Source organism: Dipodomys spectabilis, unplaced genomic scaffold (genome assembly GCF_019054845.1).
Source record: "Dipodomys spectabilis isolate Male_0828 unplaced genomic scaffold, ASM1905484v1 ptg000119l, whole genome shotgun sequence".
NCBI classification, from domain to species: Eukaryota; Metazoa; Chordata; class Mammalia; order Rodentia; family Heteromyidae; genus Dipodomys; species Dipodomys spectabilis.
In genome coordinates, this window is record NW_024870796.1 from 2,916,762 (window position 1) to 2,935,712 (window position 18,951).

Here is an 18,951-nt window from a genome sequence, read left to right on the forward strand (position 1 = left end):
TACTGTAGTTAGAAGATGTTGACTTGGGACTTCCCTATGCTTCTCCCCCATTGCGCCTTCAATTAAGATCGAGGCCCCCCCGTGTAGCAGCCACTCACCGACGCGGCACATCGAATCGGTGCTCAAGCAGTTTATCTAATTATCTGTGTGACAAACTCAGCAGCTCTCAGATGAGCCGCAACTCTCACGCGTTTGACTCTGGGTGCCCGCCGGCCCGTGTAAGGGTTTGCTGCTTCCTCGCGGGCCCCAGGAAGCGTCTCCCTCGCCCTCCTCCAGCCGTGGATGCCTTTTGGGTCTTCTCTTGCGTGGTGACCTGAAGAATGGGAGGAGCCAGCGGGGATCGGGAACGGTGAGGGCAGGAGGTGGCCAGAAGCCTGCTCCTGGTTCTCGGCCTCCCATGCCCTTGCCCCCCACCCCCATGGCTGGCATGAGTTGCTAGCCTCCCTGTCTGCTTCTGCGCATAGGGTAGTCATGGTCCAGTTTGGGGCTATCTTTATATCTCCAGAGAGAGGGAGGAGCAATTACCTCTGTGTCCAATAGCTGAAATAAAACAGGAGGGAAGGAAGGCACCTATACAGTGCTGAGGGAGCGAGGGAAGGACTCTGGCCATCTGCAATATGCATGTGGGTCAGCCTTCCCACCCCCCCATTCACCACAGCAAATGGCTGGACAATGCATCTGTACAGGTGAATGCTCCCTCAGGAGAACAGAGGAGACCCCACCCCTCGGCAGCATCCTGGACCCTCAGACCCACTCGTGGCTCTTTGAAATGGGTAAACGTGTACCCAGCCCTATGGGACATGCCATGGGGGACCAGAGTCCAGGACACAGAGGCTGTGAGGGAAGAGGAGCTGGGCTTCCCCACACTGCTGGTCTTGGCCTCTCCTCCTAAGAGTCCTTCCCTCTGCTTTTCCTTCTGGCACTCACTTCTGCTTTGATGCATCCTGATGGCTCACTAATGGAGGTAATTGGAGTGGAAATGACTTTCAAAAGCCTTCTGTGAATGAAAGGGGCAAAATCAGTGCGTTTTCAGGTAATTAAAATAGCCAGATGCAGTGAATTCTGTCAACTTCTTATTAGCAGGAGCATCTGAGATGTGTACGTCTCTTTGTAGCTGGAAAGAAGAGCTCCTCCAGGGACCTTCTAGCCATCTCCCTTTGTCTTCCTTAGAGACTTGTAGTTTCTGCTGCCCAGTCTACCTTTGTCCATTCCATCGGCAAAGATGAGCCTGAAGGCCCTGTCCCCAGCAATCCAGAAAGTGCTGGTGTATTTGGGCCTTGCCTCTCTTGCTCATTCTGGAGTTCCAACACACACACACATACACACACACACACACACACACTTTGTCTCTTATACACACACAAACACCATGTGTGTCGTGTGACTCATCCAAGTCTTTATTCTAGGAATTTACAGATCTTCTAATCGAGGTGAATCCCCTAGCTCCACCCAGCTCTCTATGGGTCCTTACAGTCTCCCTAGTTTAGAAATACCTAAGGATGTAAGGGGCCTGTTGGCAAAGCCTTTCCTGATAGTGGGTGATGGTCAGGGAAGGAAGACCAAAAAAGAGGTCTCTTGCAGGGCCACTGGAGGAAAAATACCTCAAAAGTGGACATTGGAGAGGAGTGTAGGTAAAAATAGTCAGATACATGTCATCATACTATTTATGTAGACATGAGTTGTTTGTTTTCCTTTCCACCCATGAGTAAGACGTGTCTCAACTGTTCAGGCCAGTTACAGGCTGGTTACAGGGAAGTTAAAGGTCCTCTTCTGTAGTAATGTTTTGCAGCAGGGACTGATTCTTGTTCCATAGTCTGGAGAGTCTTTCGGGGCTGCAGAGGAGAGGGCTGAGCAAACCTGTTCGAACAGGAAGTCAATGAAAGTCAGTGTCCACAACACAGATAGCAGTGAGCATCTCACTCGAGCCAGCAGAAGGATGAGCTTTGGAGAAAAATTATTACAAAAAACAGAAGCACATTTTAGACACACCTGTAACCTCAGCCGTGTGGGAGACAGATGTGAGATGATGGTCTGAGGCCAACCCTAGACAAACATGAGCTCCTGTCTGAAAAGTGTATAACTAAAGGAGCTGGTGGTATGGCTCAAGAGGTAGAGACCTGAGCTCGCACCCCGGTATTCCAAAAAGAACACCAAAACTGAACTCTGAAATGAGATTTTAATTGGCCTAGTCATAGTTAAAATAGAATGGAAGCTAGAATTGGCAAGGGAAAATGCAAGGAATCTAAAATCTAGAAGCAGAAGTTCCACGTACATTTCGAAATCATATAGCTACTCTCCGGTATGGGGAATAAATCTCCCCAACTATATAGGAAGTGAGAAAAATAATAATATTGACAAGTAGTGGGAGATAAATAGGACAGGGATATGGAAGGTCTAATGTAGTGGCAACTGGCCATCTTAAACAGCCAATCAAATGGACAGATTTGGGCACAATAATGGAATTTGAAAAGAAATATGGTAGCATCATGCTAAGAGCTCTGGAGTGGTCTTTGTTGACCAGCACCTCTAGGAGTGATTTTGTAACTCTGGTCTAATTTACTTTAAAGATGTTAGGTATGATCTGATGTGAAAGAGAGAAAAAGGGGCCTAGCAACCGGTGGCTCACACCTATAAGCCGCAGGAGGCTGGGATCTGAAGAGCGCAGTTTAAACTCGTACTAGGGAGAAAAGCCCTTGAGACTCAAAGTGGAGCTGTGGCTCAAATGGTAGAAGGCTAACCTTCAGCACAAATGCTTAGGGACAGTATCAATGCCTTTAGTTTCAAACACACACACATACACACACACAAACACTATGCTCCAAGGGGCAAAGATTTTGAAAAGGTGATATCCATCTATTCTTGGCTGGGGGGAAAAACAATCTAGAGACAGAGAATTGGACCAAGAGAAAGCCTGGCACTCAAGACCTAAAAAAAGCACAGGAACCCCTGAATCATCCAAGTCATTGTTCCAAATATTAAAAAGAAACTGGATCATGCCTGTCCTCTTTAAAAGGGACTTTTCAGGGGATTCAGACTTTGCCTGAACCTGGAAAAAAAATGGGTAAGATGTGACTCTCCAGGCCAGCAGCAAAAAGAAACACTTAATGCAACTTCCTAAGGGTTGTTCCTGTCTTCGTCCTCTGCCAGGCCCAGCTCTTGTGTCTTGTCAGAGAACATGTCCCTAACCACAGTCACTCCCCTAAAAGGAAACAGGGGAGCCAGGCACTGGTGGGTGGCTCACACCTGTCATCCTAGGTAGCTAGGAGCCTGAGATTGGAGGATTGCAGTTCGAAGCCAGCCCAGGCAGGAAAAGTCCATGAGATTCTTATCTCCAATTAATCACCAAAAAGCTGGAAGTAGAGCCAGGGCTCAAGTGGTAGAGTGCTGGCCTGGAGCAAAAAAGCCAAGGGAGAGCATGAAACCCTGGCCGAATTTAAGCCCCATTTTATACACAGAGAGAGAGAGAGAGAGAGAAAGAGAGAGAGAGAGAAAGTAGGGAAAAGCTAGGGATTCCCCAGACATCAAGCATTTCCATGTCTGATCATTGTAATGAGATGAATCATATTCACACAGTGGGTCATGTGACTGTATGGTGTGCCCACCCCATTGAGCACATTGCAAAGAGAAAAAAAAAATCCCTGCTAATGACAAGCCCGAAGGGTAGCAGGCTTCGGCAGCCCAGGGAAGCACACACCATAGTTCTCAGGATTTTTTTCTCTCTCTGCACTCCTGCCTTTCCCCCTCTCCAAGTCTTGTTCACATGTCAAACCCATCTCCAGGATGACTCCTCTAGCGATCTTAAAGGAGCAGGGCACAATTTAAGAAGTCTGGTCACTCTCAGGGAAAATAATAGTGGCTTTGGGGAAGACCTCCTAGAAAGGCAAAGGAAGTTCACTGCTGGGCAGCGTGGATTGCCTCCTGTGCAAAATGCCCAGCTGAAGCCCACACACTAATTCTGAGAGACAAGAACACAGTCGGCTATGTGCATGGAGAAGGCTATGGATCTGACCCGCAGGTACTTGTCTGGCTCTGATTGTAACCATCCAAATGTGCACTGGGCACTGGTAGCTCACAACCTGTAATCCTAGCTACTCAGGAGATAGTGATCTGTAGGCTAAGGTTCAAAGCCAGTGTGGGCGCCATTAACCAATTAACCAGCAATTAACCAGCAAATAAAAGTAGAGCTATGGCTCAATTGTTAGAGCTCCAATTCTGAATGAAAAAGCTAAAGGACAGTGGCCAGGTCTTGAGTTCAAACCCTAATACCAACATCCCCACCCCCCAAAAAACCTGTAGCATATTTTTGTGATTTTAAGCCTCTCCCTTTTTTTTTTTTTTTTTTTTTTTGTCGGTCATGAGGCTTGAACTCTGGGCTTGGGCGGCATCCCTCAGCTCTTCAGCTCAAGGCAAGCACTCTACCACTTGAGCCACAGCACCACTTCCGGTTTTCTGAGTGGTTTATTGGAGATCAGAGTCTCACGGAGTTTCCTCCTCATGCTGGCTTTGAACTGTGATCCTTAGATCTCAGCCTCCTGAGCAGCTAGGATTAGAGGTGTGAGCCACGGACACCTGGCCCTCTCCCCATTTTTAAGAGACCAGAGACTCGATGGGAATGGAAAGCAGGTTAACAGAAGCCCCTGTTATGTGCCAGGCTCAGTACCGGGCACTTTATGTCCTCTCCCTCATCTCATCCCATAGAATAAGGACTATTTATTATGCCTACTTGAAACGAGGGGAAACTGAGGACGCACTGAGCTTTTCTTAGGGGCTCACCTCACGGTCTCCCCTGTGCTGGCTCAGATAGGCCATACTACTCAATGTCACTCTGGGTGTGACTCTTCCACCCTCTTCCACCCTGTGGCCCAGGCCCTGAGCTGTGTGGATGGAGCGTTGATGCTTGGGTCATTGCACCTGTCTCCCCTGAAACAGGGGAGCTGGGATGGGTTGCAATAACACCCCCAGACCCAGATGCCAACAGGAGGCTGAGGGAGCAATGCTGGACCCCCACAAACCCTCAACCTTTCTCTGCCATCATTCTGTCAACAGCAGCTTCCTTCCCCCGTAGAGTTTGCTTCCAAACAAGCCTAATGAGTAATCAGTTGGAAATTATGATAGAAAATGTGAGACTCGAAAGTGCAAACTTAAGAGGAGAAGAGTCAAAGGGGGGGAACAAAGATGGCAGCTTCCTCACGTCAGGTCTGATTAAACCCTGATGCGTCCATCTGGAGACACCTGCTCTGGATTTTGCCTGGCATCAGCTCAAAGCACTCACGCACACGCGCACGCGCGCACACACACACACACACACACACTTCCCCACCTCACCAACCTCTTTGGCCATCACTTAGCCTAATACCTAGCCTGACCATAAGTGACATCCAGTGCCCCAAGTCATCCACAAGCTGATCCTTAGATACCCCCATAGCAACCCCTAGTCCCCACTTTCCTTTCCCTATCAAGCCCTACTGTCTCTAAGCAGCATAGGGCTCTAGGTTTTAGCTTGAGACCTGTCCGTGGGCTTAACTGCCCTGAATAAACCTGCGCCAGCATTGAGCTATTTCTTTGTCTATTTTCCTGCACCTTCTGAGTCTAACGCCTCAGAACACAAGCAAGTGTGTAACTACAGGGAGATGGGCAGAGCCCAAAGGGGGCTGATTAGATCCTAATGCTCCTCCTTGGCAAAGATGCCTCAGTCTCGAACCACACACCCAGGCCTAGCCGGCAAGCTGGGAGTTCAAAACCACAGGACAGCCCCTGGAGCCACAGTCATTCCTGGAGATAGCAAAGAAAGGCTGCTGCCTCCCGCTGCTTCGTAGGCCAGTGACCAATTAACACAGCAAATGTTTGAGGTGTCTTTCCCCCCCCGCCCCCCGAGTGATGGGCTGTCTCATCTCCAACCAGAGTCCCCAGGGGCCGCCAGTCACACAGGCAGGTACATGACTTAAGTTAATTAGAGAAACACTCCTTCCAGGGCCGTGGACTCTGGCTTGTCATTGAATGGGACCAAGATTTGGCCTTGACAGAAAACCTCTGCCGGCGGAGGCCCGCCCCCTCCTCCACTGCCCAGATCGTGGTTGGAATTTCCTGGCCCTGAGAATCTCAGAGGCAAATGGCCAAAGCCGGGCATTTGAGCACCAGCAGGATTTGGGGAGGAGAGGATTTCCGGATCCAGACAGGTTCACAGTGGCTGTGCTCCAGGATGACCAGATTGGGCCAGGAGGGGGCATGAGAGAGGTCGTGAGTACGGAAAAAGGTAAAGCATAGGGTGAGGCAAAAATCGATAGGGTTTGGTTGGCTGGGCAGGAGTTGGCCATGGCCATAGAGCAGCTGGTTCTCAATGGGCCAAGGAATAAATGGGTGAGTAAAATCCACGTGCACATGCAGGCCTGTTCCAGCCAAAGTGAGGGAAGAATATTTACCCAGGCAGGCAGTCTCCCCCCTCTTCCCCACCCACCTCTCCTGCTGCCCACCTTTCCCCTCCTTCCGCCCTTCATCTCCACGCCTCTCCCTTCCATTGTCCCTCCCACCCCTCCCAGGGAAGCCTGGCTTGAGTGCGCCCACACATACCTCCACAGCCGACTGCAAAATAGCACGTTTTCAGACAGGAAACTAAAAGCGTCTCTGGGGTGGAGGGGTGTTACTTTCAGGATGAGGTCTGTCTAACGAGGAAAGGTGAACCAGGGTGACTCTGGTGCAAGTAGCTCGTATAGAGGAAAATAGAGAAATGAAAGCTGTCAGAATTAAGAAGGGGGCGGGGCAAGGGAAGGCATGAGGAGGCGAGATTGGTTGTGATACATTTGTACAATGTGTGGAACTGTCACTATGAAATCCTTCCCCTTGCACAAGTAATAACGCATACCAGTTCAAAAGAAAAGAAAACCTGAAAAACAAAAATAGCATGTTTTCAGCTAACTATTTCCTGTGTAGCACGAGCCACCGGTTTTTAACATTTTAATGATGTAAGCAGCGTGACTGGCAGGAGTTTAGACAAGGCCTGAATAGTTCATGACACCTGTTCCCCAGACACCCAACCCAGGGTGAGTCAGGAAGGAGAAGGAGCTGCGGTCACCTGACCTGTCATGGTCAGGCGCGTGGCAGGTTTGTCTTTTGTGAGAGGAACCCCAAGCAATCCCAGTGCGGATTATAAAGTGCATGCATGATAAGCAAATCAGTGAATCACTTCTCAGGGTCCTTCACCCCCAGCTTCCAGTAAGGGGTGAGGGGAAGAAGAGGAGGAGAGGGTGATGATGACTGGAGCCAACCGCCATGGGCAGGCGGGTGGAAATTATTAGCCCCACTATGAAGAAGAAACCCAGGCTTCAGGGCCGGGGGGGAGGGGGGGAGGCGTGTCAGGCCTTAATGTTTTGTCACTTGCCACAGTATCAAAACCTACCAACCCTCAGTCGTGAGTAAGAGCTGGGGGTGTGGCACTCAGTGGTAGAGCCCTTACTGCGCATGTGTGAGATCCTAGATCACATCCGCGCGCTTACCCAGCGTGGGCAGGCACGGGCCAACTCGCTGCTCAAGGCCCACCTCCACACGGACTTTTGTGGTCGTCTCGGCCAGGGATGGGGGCGCAGTGAGTGAGTGAGTGAGTGAAACTCAGGCTTGCCCATCCTGGAGGTGATAACACAGGCGACACGTCCATTTTGCTGCAAGAGGGCATCACCCAACCAAAGCTGGCTTGGAACGGAGAGGGATCTAGATCTTTGGAGCTGGGTGGGGGGTTAGCACCGATGTCAAGGGCTTGGCAGACCACAAAAGCAGGGTCTGCAACCCCAGACCTCCCATTCCCCAGCGCATGGCCCAGGGCAGGTGGTAAGACCTCTCTCTTGGAGCATCAGCTTTGTGACCCAGGCATGAAACAGGGCAGATGGCAGCACCACGGAGCGCTCAGCATCACTCCAGTGTGTCCGTGTCCCACCGTGGACGCAGTGTCTGAGATTAGGGAAGCAGAAGACAGGAGGGCGGCTGAACAAATCACACAGGGCCTGGCACTCAGAGCTGCCGAGATCAATCGCCCGGCAGGCTGTATTGGCGCCTATGTGAAACAGGAATGACATGAGCAAGAAAGGAGTCGGGAGTTAACGCAGAGTGATTTCTGGGTGTCACTGCCCCTACCCGTGTCTGCGCGCGCACACCTGGCTGCTGGCTTCTAAATAAATGCCCTCTCATGCCTGGGCCAAGGTCATCCGTGAGACCACATGGAGGGCTGAAAACATCCACCCCCAGCCAGGCTTCTTCCCAAATGGGATCACATTAGAAATGCAAGAATGTCCTTCCTCCTGCCCAGGGCCCAGGAAAAGCTCTGGGGAGGCTGTAAATTCTGCTGAAAGCAGATCTTAAGAGCTAATGGATTGTAAGACCAAAACTCATTCTCCTCATAGGCTCTAGAAACAGAAATCATCATCATCATCATCGTCTCCTTTACAGATAGCTGAAATGCTTCCTTGTTATTACCTCTGCCTTGACCTCTGTGCCCTCCCCGCCCCCAGGACTTCTGAATGCTCAGACAGAAAAGATAGGAAGTTCCCTTAAGCAAGGTGCTCTTTTTAGGTTTCCTCTCAGAGCAGTTTCAAATCTTGAGTACCACCAAAAAAAAGCAATCCCATCAATCCCACACCACTTCCCAGTGACAGCCCTTCCCTTTGCTGCAGCCTCCTGGTGTGAAAGAACACTACAAAAATGCGTATCTTATCAACAAGACTAAAATTTAGACCTTGTTTTCCAAGGTTTGTACACCGGCCTGGCCCCAGGCTCGCATTTAGACACCCATTTTCTTCCATGCCCATGTTGATAGGTTTTTTTTCCCTTCGGCACCATGTTGATAGGTTTAGAAAGGAATCCACTTGTTGGTGGGGAGGGGGGGGGCATGGGGGGAGTTTTCCTTTATGAAATATGGCCTCCAAACAGACAGTGTATCTGTACACTTGAAGAATAACCAATAAAGCCCAAAGCCTTGTTCTGGAACTAGACTGGGCCGGGCTGGAGAAACCTTCCCCCTTCACAGCCTTAGAAGTGACCACGTCCCTTCCTACTCCATTGGTTTCTTTATAGAAATCTGGGTTTCTGTTCACAAACCCCAGGGTGGCAACATGGTTTGAGTTTCCCTGGCTTTTGAACTTCATACAGCTGGCACTGTGCCTTGGCTGTTCTCGATTTGTCGCGCTCTTTCTCTCAGCATCCATCCGTATCGAGGACGGTTGGGATTTGCTCATTTTTGCTGTTGCATATCCCCTTAGATTCTACACCACCATTTATCCACTCCACTGCCCGCCGCCCAACACACCAGCATTTCAGTTTGTTCCCATTTGGGGCCATTCCAAATGATACCACGCCCCCTCCCCCCCATCCTCCTGTATGTGTCCCGGTGCACCTGCCCTGGCTTGGACCTGTATCCTTAAACAGTAACTACTTTTTCCTGTCCAGAAGTTATCATACACTCTTCTAAGACTCTTGTCCAATCTCCCCTACAAATAGCAGTGTATGCCGGGTGCTGGTGGCTCACACCTGTGAGCCTAGCTACTCAAGAGGCTGAGATCTGAAGATCGAGGTTCAAAGCCAAGCTGGGCAGAAAATCCCCATAAGACTCTTATCTCCAATTAACCACTCAAAAACAGGAAGTGGAGCTGTAACTCAAAGTGGTAGAGCACTAGTCTTGAACAAAAGAGCTCAAGGACAGAACCCAGGCCCAGAGTTCAAGCCCCATGAGCAAAATAAAAAACAAAACAAAATCCATGAGTTCCAGCCTGGTCACGTGCAGGTGACCAATGGGATCATAACACACACAAAGGATTATACAGTCATACCCGACCACACACAGGTGGCCAATGAGGTTACAGTTTATCTGTTTAAACCAGCCTATCACCTTTAAAATGGCACGCACGTTTAGTGGGTAAGGCAAGGTCTACCTTTTGGTGGGTGAAAGGTGGAGTTTACCATAAGCCCGTGGAGTTGCCAGTTGGAGCCAGATTACAACCTGTTTTACGGGTCAATCTTTAACTCAGCAATCAAGGATGGGTTAGGTTGCTAAGGGGAAGGGGACCAGATGCATGTTTTTAATTCCAGGAACTAGGCCCATCAAGTCTAAAATCCCTAAAACAAAGGCAAAGCTCAAAATGGAATCATACCAGCTGGGGCCCCATCTCGGTCCACTTCAGTGCATTTTTTACTACTCAGGTCTGTACGCAATAGTACTTCATCATAGTTTTAATCAGCCCTTTCTTGATTCCAAATGAGGCTAAGGACAGTGTCGTTTGCTTTTCTCCTGAGGGTTTATTTCATTGTAACTTGGTGCTCACCAGCACCTCGTTATCCTAGGTACTCAGGAGGCTGAGATCTGAGGATCAAGTTTCAAAGTTAACCCGGGAAGAAGAGTCCCTGAGACTCTTTATCTCTAACCAGCAAAAAGTTGGAAGTGGGGGGTGTGGCTTTAGTGGTAGAATGCCAGCCTTGAGGAAAAAAAATAAAAGCCAAGTGAAAGCTCAAGGCTATGAATTCAAGTTCCATCGCAGGTGTGAATGCACACACACACACACACACACACACACACACACACACACACACACTCCTCTCTCTCTCTCTCTCTCTCTCTCTCTCTCTCTCTCTCTCTCTCCTCCTCTCTCTCTCTCTCTCTCCTCTCTCTCTCTCTCTCCTCTCTCTCTCTCTCTCTCTCTCTCTCTCTCTCTCTCTCATTGTGGGAAAAACAAATCAACCTTTAGTGGCTAAGACTGACCCAATGTGATAGAAAGCTAGGTTTCTAGACAAGATATCTTAGAGGGTAGCTGCTTCTCAAAGATTAACTATACCAAAGATAAAGAGCAGGACATTTTGTCACAAAGTAGCACCTGCCTTAAAGCTACTTGACCACTCTCCACCCCCAGTTCCTTTGCTTTCCTTTCCTGTCTTCCCCAGTGTTCCTACTGTTTTCTGACAACGTATGAGATTTTGCTGTTTCGATCAAAGTAGAAAAACCCTGATTGGGTGGAGGGGGGTGGGGAGATCTTTAAAAGTCACTGCAGTTGCTTTTTATTGTTGCTTCTTATAGTTACAAAGGCATTATGTATGATTTTCAGAAATTTAGGAAAGACAAAAAGAAATCACAGAAGAGAAAAATAGACGGTATTACCACAAGAGCAAATCATAGATTATGGTATAGGACATAAGTTAAGAGTTTTTCTTTGTGTATCTGTAGCACATGTACACACTTCGGGGTTTTCTTTTTCAAAATATCCCAGTATAAGCCGATGTCTTTGCTCAAACCATCCGTTTCTTCGGCAGAGGAGCTCCTTACCCACACAGGGCAGGTGCAAGGCGCTCAAGTCGCTGCAGACAAGACCTGCAGGGAAATCCTGCAGGAGAAACAGAGGTGTCTAATTTGAAGTAGCCACCCGCATGCCAGCCCACACTCAGCTTTAAATGACGGACACAAATTTGATGGCCCCTCAGGTTTCTGTCCAGCTCTAAAATGAGATCCCATATTTCCCTCTCTGCCTATGACCCCATGTCACCTGAGGCTGTCACAGACGTGAACTGTTTAAACAAGAGTGTCTTGGTAAAAAGAATGCTATAGACTGAATGGCTTTGGGAGATTTTCCCCTTACCATTCTGGAGCTGGTTATAGTCAAATCAAGGTGCTATCTCTTCTGGTGTCTTATGAGGGCACACTTCTTGGGTGTGTGTGTGGGGGGGGGGGGGTTGGTTTGGTTTGATTTTGGTTTGTTTTGTCAGTTACGGGGTTTGAATTTGGTCTGACCACTGTCCCTGAGCTCTTTTACTCAAGTCTAGTGCTCTACCATTTTGAGCCACTGCTCCACTTCCAGTTTTCTGGTGGTTAATTGGAAAGGTAAGAGTCTCAAGGACTTTCCTACCTGGGCTGGCTTCAAACCACAGTCCTCAGATATCGGCCTCCTGAATAACTAGGATTCCAGGTATGAGCCATGAGCACCCAGCTCTTCTCGCTTTTTAGATGATCGTCTTCTTACTGTATCCTCCTTACTTAGTGGAGAACAGGGATGCAGAGAAAGACATAGATAGAAAGAGACAGAAAGGCCGGGCTCTGGTGGCTCAGGCCTGTCATCCTAGCTACTCAGGAGGCTGAGATCTGAGGATCACAGTTCAAAGCCAGCCCAGGCAGGAAAGTCCATGAGACTCTTATCTCAAATTAACCACCAGAAAACCGGAAGTGGCGCTGTGGCTCAAGTGGTAGAGCGCTCGCCTTGAGCTGAAGAGCTCAGGGACAGCACCCAGGCCCAAAGTTCAAGCCTCACAACCAAAAAAGAGAGAGGGGAGATACACAGAGACTTTCTCATTTACGGAAACACTACTATAATTATCTAATTACCTCTCAGGCTCAGCTCCACTTCCAAGTACTATCCCGCTGAGGATTTAGCTTCAAGACATGAGCTTTGACACATGTAAAATTCAGTGTGGGTCTAGGACTCTTTTTGGCTTCACTTCCCACACAAAGTTAGTGAAAGGATTCTTGCTTAGCCAGGTTGGAAGCCCTTACAGCTGTTTCTATCTAGAAGGAAAAATACTAAAAAGACCATTCCATCTGGCCAGCTCCGTCCTACCCAGGAGAGATGGTGAATTCAGAACTTGTCTCTGAACGTCTGCCTGGCCTGGGCTCTGGGTCCTTGGTCAGCCTTTCCAACCCCACCTCCCTTCATCTCTACTACAGCAATCCTCAGCTAGAAAGGACTTTCATCTGAATATTCTTGTCTCCATAATGGCTAACAAAAGCAGTCTGCACATGCAGCTACTTGTCATGATAACATGAGCCCCTTTGTCCCCTTTGGTCCATGTCTTGAGTGTAGGTTGGCAGGTGGGGGAAGCGAGTTAGCAGAGACAAGGACTCGGCTGAAAAGGGAATGGGAGGATCTTCTAATGTTAGACTCGATCCTGCAAAATTACCATCTAATTGACACCCAGGGTAGGACAGCTTTGATGATAGGGGTGCCCATTTCAAGTCTGTCAGAAGAGAGCCACTTGCCTATGCTGCAGAACCTGACTCCTCTTGGACAGAGGCAGAACGGAGGAGAATCACCTCCCGTAGGAAGAGGGAGGAACATGCGGGGCTCCAGGAAATGGCCAACACAGAGAATACCATTGCGCTGTAGGTAGACCAGATGCCTTTTTGTGCTGAGACCTGGGAATGAGTCACTGTTTGGGCTGCTCACCAGCCCCAGTGTCCACCCAGAAAGGCGGAGAAGCGTGGTGACCCCCACCCACTTCCTGGCCGGCATGGATTAGGCTATAACCAGGGAGAGAGTATGGGAGGGAAGAGTGCTCAGCAAATAGCCACATACTCAGCCTGCTCAGGACAGAGCCAGCCGCATCCTGAGCCATGTTGTGAGTACTATGCAACATGTATCCCCTCAACCCATCAGCAAGCCACTCAATAGAAAGAACGCCTCCAAGAACCCCAGCCTGACACCCCTCAGATATTCAGAGGATTCTGACACAGGTGATCTGCAGGGGAGCAGAGACATGATGGGGACCCCACACACACACACGCGCGCACGCATGCACGCATGCACGCACACACGCATGCACGGGCGCTCCTCAGCTCTCTCCTGGAGCATGATCTCCTCCAATGGAGAAATGTCCCAAGGCCAGGTGACAGGGAGGCCGATTTCAAATGCCCTGATAGCTACTGTGCTGACTTTTTACTCGTGCCCTCTGGGCCCAGCCTCCACCGTCACAGGGTGAGGTTGGTTGCTTTTCCCACCATGAAAGCAAGTCACACAACCTATTTCCCTGAACGATGCTATTCTAGGCCCATCGAGCTTGCTCTAGTCTATACTCGCACCATCCAGATGGCACCTACCTATACAGACAGGGCCCACCTCCGCTCCATGCCTGTCATCCTAGCTCTTCAGGAGGCTGAGATCTGAGGATCACTGTTCAAAGCCAGCCCAGGCAGGAAAGTCCATGAAACTCTCCAATTAACCACCAGAAAACCAGAAGTGGCACTGTGGTTCAAGCAGTAGAGCGCTCACCTTGAGCTGAAGGACTGAGGGACAGCGCCCAAGCCCAGAGTTCAAACCCCATGGGGGGGGGGGGGGGGAAGCAGCTCAGGGTGTCAGGAAAGGCTGCTCTGGGCTGGGTGTCAGGACATTGTGCTCCCACGTCACTGGATTGTGACTTTAAGCCAACCCTCTCACTCCACCCTGACTGCCTACATGCGCTCTCCTGAGCTCTCTCCTGGCTGTTTCTGAAGTGCCCAGATATTTTTGTAAACAGACAAAGAAGGCTTGATCTTGTAACCATCTGCGACAGGTACAGTCTCCATGCTTACATATCTCTTGTCATTCTTTTTTGTGTCTTTTTAAAAAAAAATTATATTTTATCTGTTTTTGCCTCATTTTTCCAAAACTGACCCTGACTCTTGATCTTAAAAAGGGGGTTGATGGGCAGAGGTCCATCTTCTATAACTTCTTCAAGCTGACTTCCGGGGCATTGATCCTACCTAGCCAGGAACCCAGAACCTTAGCCTATTTTACAAAGAGGCTACCAGGGTGAGATGTCATTAAAAACAATATTTTAAGTTTTGACAAATACACCGAGCTTTTCTCTGTCTACAGCAGTGAAGCTTGTTTAGCACTCTGGTTTGCAAAGGCATCTTTCTGGATGAGTTAGGAATGTGATCTCTAGTGACCCTAACAATACCTAAGTTACCTGTGCAGGCCTTCAGGCAGATAGCAATAGAAACACACTCTGGTTTATAAACTTTTTTCCTGAGCAGATGAATTTCATGTAGCTGGTGTCAGCTCAAAAGTTACTGCCAATTAGGGCTTTTGGCACATACAGGGGTTGGGATTTAAACTATCCCCCACATTTTATACCATTAGCTTTTTACTACTATCACAGAGGACTGGCAAGTTCCTGACCCTTACAAGGTAGATATTAGGCATGCTTACAAACTATCTTCCCATGACCTCCTGGCTCTGACCAGTTTTTGAAGGGCCACGCACCAATGACTCTAGGATCTGACATTATTTCTGCCATCCAAGCAGTGGCTTACTGTCTCTGGATGCTCCTCCATTGCTTTCGTCCCAGGAGTGTCTTCTCCACACCGGGATAAATGCCTTGTTGGCATTTCCCATAGCTGGTCGCTGGACTTGAACTTGGGGCCTGAGTGCTGTCCCTCAGCTCTCCAGCTCAAGGCTAGCACTCTGTCACTTGGAGACCCAAAGCAACTCTGCTTGCTCTTTCAGCACTCTGCTGGCTGATGAGAGGTGACAGTCTCACAGGGACCTTTGTCTAACATTTCCAGGCCCCCTTCCCACTGTGGCATCCCGCAGCTCTGATGAGAGTGGTGCTGAACATCTCTTGTGTGCATCTCAGCCCGAGTCTTGCCAAGAAGCCACCGGAGGGGAGAGGCGAGGGCAGCAATTAACAGAGGGACTGTGCGCGTCGTGAGTTAGCACGATGCCAATTGCCAAGCACAGCAACTCGCATAATGAGCTTCTTGTTTTATTGAGAGGCATGTTTCTCTTTAGCCAAGTCTAAATGCCAGATGGGCCCTGAACTTTGGAAGATCTGATTAACAGGAGCAAGGAAAGGGCAGGCGTGGGTTACTCTGGGAGCAGCTGAGAGCTTCTCACCAGGCTACGGGTGGCTGGAGAGCCCTGGCCAACTCCAGAAGCCAGCCACTGCTGCTTCACCCCTTTGTCTAAGGGCATGATCACCTATCCTGGCTGGAGATTAGCTTTTCTCACCACAAGACCTGAATCTTACCTTGAGAGGTGACAGAAGGGAATTAGAAAACTTGTCAGATGACAGGCCAACAGCATGTCCAAAGTTGAGGGGCAAAGGGAGGACTCTACTTGGGCCTGGAGATCCAGGTGTTTCAGACACTGAAGCCCAGAGCACAGCTGCACCTAGGACTGGATTGCTGGGCCTACTACCCCCATGGTTCCGGACTCCAGAAAGTCGCCAGCCTGTGATGCATTTTGGGGGTTTCCAACACCACTTTAGTTCTGACATCAACCAGCTGTCCAGTAGTCCACTAGAAGAACCCACAGATCTCAGAAAAGCCTTTGCACCCATTTGTCAGGTGAAGTGGCTCATGCCTGTAATCCTACTACTCGGAAGGCTGAAGGATTGGTGCTCATGACCAGCCTGAACTATATATTATTATATGACCCCCTATCTCAATTGACAAAAAAGATTGAGAACAGTGCCACACACCTGTCATCCCAGCTCTGCGGGAAGCTTAAGGAGGATCGGAATGCAGGCCAGCCCATGCTCAAAACAAAATCCTATTCAAAAAAAATTACTTAAGCCACCAAAAGGACTAGGGAGTGTGGTTCAAGTGGGAGAGTACTAGCCTAGCAAGCCCAAGGTCCTGAGTTCAAACCCCAGGACCACCAAAAACAAAATTAAATGTCAGAAATGAACTATTCATATGTTTGCTTTTTCATTTTCTTTCTTTTTTTTGTGCTAGTCCTAGGGCTTGAACTCAGGGCCTGGAAACTGTCCCTGAGCTTCTTTGTTCAAGGTTAGTGCTCTACCATTTGAGCCACAGCTTCACGTTTTTTGTTTTTTTTTTGGGGGGGGGGGTTGGTAGTTAATTGGAGATCAGAGTTTCATGGACTTTTTTTGTCCAGGCTGGCTTTGAACCATGATTCTCAGATCTCAGTCCCCTGAGTAGTAGCTAGGATTACAGGTGTGAGCCACTGGTACCCAGCTTCTCATATGTTTTCTACTGTGTGTCATTTAAGTAGAATATACAACCTCACACAATCCTGTCCATCCCACCTGGAACAGGACCGATGCATTTGTCTGGCGTATCCACGTGGATATGCTACCCATCCACAATTCACTCGGCACCTAGCTACTAGCAACTCGCCTGTCACGGTTCTGTAATGCTTGTGTATGATGTTTGCTACTATCCTTTCAGATACACACTGGGTATATTAGAATGTATCCCACAGATGCGGGGAACTACAGTAAATATGGGCACTACCAGCCAAGAAAGCTGGCCTGAGCCTCAGTATTCGAGGATGGTGTTGGAGCTAAGCAGACTGCCCACACAGCTTATCTTAGTCTCTGACCCCCGCCAGACATGAAGCCAGCACCACCTAGATCACGTGCTATCATCAATTCTTGTGTGCCAGGGGTCAAAGGGTCACAGTAACAAAGATGCTCTTACAGGGTAGTATATTTCAAGAACTTAGCGCTCACCTCCTAGAAGCCAGAGGACCAAGAGCAGAGCCTCTTTGGTCAAGGCTCATCTGCAGGAGGCACGGTGCTGGACACGGTCCCCTGGCTCCTTTGGGTCCCCATCACCAGGATCTCGATTCTGCCTGCTGAGCATGCCACAGCCATGTTCCAGCCGACCACCCCAAAAAAGAAGTGTGAAATTACTCCAGCTCTCTATTCAGGTCCATCCGTGTCATCCGCGGAATGGTTTTGATTCATTCTCTCCCAAGGATCATAGCTGGCAGGCTCTTTAAATCCATTAGCTTTCATTTCCTTGTCTGCTCACCTGATCTTTGATTCCCAAGTCCTGGGTGGTCTACTGCCAGAAACCCCATAGTGGCAGAGCAAGCTTCGCTCCTGGCACTTCTGAACACCTTTTATCCTAGCAGCACAAGAGAACTGCGGGGGAGGGGGGGGGGTGGCGGGGTTTCAGTGTGGGGCTAAGCAGCAGCTGCTCAAACACTTGATGAAATCACTTCACATTGTCATCCCCCAAAACCCAGGGTCTGCTTGGACTGGGATCCAAACATAGGCCTTCCTTGGCTGCTGTGGTTCCATTCCTAGAAACCCTCTGAGAAGAAGCCATATGGCGGCTTCCTTATTTACCTCAGGCCTGCAGGGAGACAGCCTGGACCAAAATCTTGCATATGGTCCCAGAGACAACACATCCAACCCCGCGCCTTTCAGGTAGTGCTGCAGGCCAGCCCCTCGCTCCGCACTGCGGAGAGACAGACACAGATCTCAGGCCTTGGCAGCAGGCGCCGCTGGCTGGGCCGAGTCTTCATCCGCTGGATGGCAGATGGTGACAAGTATGTTGGTGTACGCTTCCTCCCACGCCGCTCCAAGCAGCTCTATTCGATCTCAAGTCTTTGCCAGTCCAGAGCTAGGCTCTTCCAAGAAAGGCTAGCCATCCTCTACCTCAGACTCCCCTCTCTACCCCTTCCCCAACAAGCCACCAAGTCATCAAAGCCTTCAAAGGGAGGGCTCCAACAGTGTGGTAAGAATCCAAGTTGCAGTGTGCCATCAAAGGATGGTAGAATACCTGCAAGCTGGTAGGAATGGTGAGGGGAAAGAGCTGTCCACGGAAGTCTGTCTTCTATGGGTTACCTCCACACTGAAGTTAGCTAGGAAGGTACCACTTAGGGAGAGGGTCACCCTTGGAATTGTACTAGCTAAAAGTGCCAACTACAGAAGAAAAAAAAAAATCAGACCCAAGTCACTTTAGTCAACACAAAAACCTTGGTCATCTTATGTCCTGTTGGCAGCCACTGGATTGCACATCTTGATCAAGATAAAAGGCAATGCCCCCCCCCCGACTCTAGAAAAGGCCCCTCGGTGGAGCTTTCTATACCTCTGGGGGTTGCGCGTTCAATCGCAGATGAGTTTTTCAGTAGGACTAAATTCAAAACTTGAATCTTGAAATCAGTTGCGTTGCTACTCATGGTGACACTGGCTTGCGCGCGCGTTAAGACACGTACTGAGTTGCTTGCTGGTCTTTGAATACTGCAGGGGGTTCCAGGGTCTAGGTGTCGGGTTTCTTCTAGCAGCTTGTATCATTTCAGTGATGTACAGGGTATACAAGACAGAGGGAGGCAGGTAGAAGGAAACAAGTATGAGGGGCTGGGAAGGTGGCTCAGTTGCAGAGCACTTGCCTTGCATGCATGAGGCCCTGGGTTCAATTTCTTAGTACCACATAAGCTGAAAAAGCCAGAAGTGGCACTGTGGCTCAAGTGGTAGAGC

General features: G+C 49.4%; 1 protein-coding gene and 1 long non-coding RNA gene across 2 annotated transcripts in view; one reads left to right on the forward strand and one right to left on the reverse strand.

The window, feature by feature from the left end:
* Fstl4 (follistatin like 4) overlaps positions 1-18,951 on the forward strand; it is a 313,515-nt gene that overhangs the window by 178,500 nt on the left and 116,064 nt on the right.
* On the reverse strand, positions 1,377-6,677 carry LOC122115507. Its single transcript, XR_006148781.1, has 2 exons — positions 6,568-6,677; positions 1,377-1,857 (listed from the first exon to the last, which is right to left on the reverse strand). It is a non-coding gene; the product is annotated as an uncharacterized LOC122115507 (long non-coding RNA).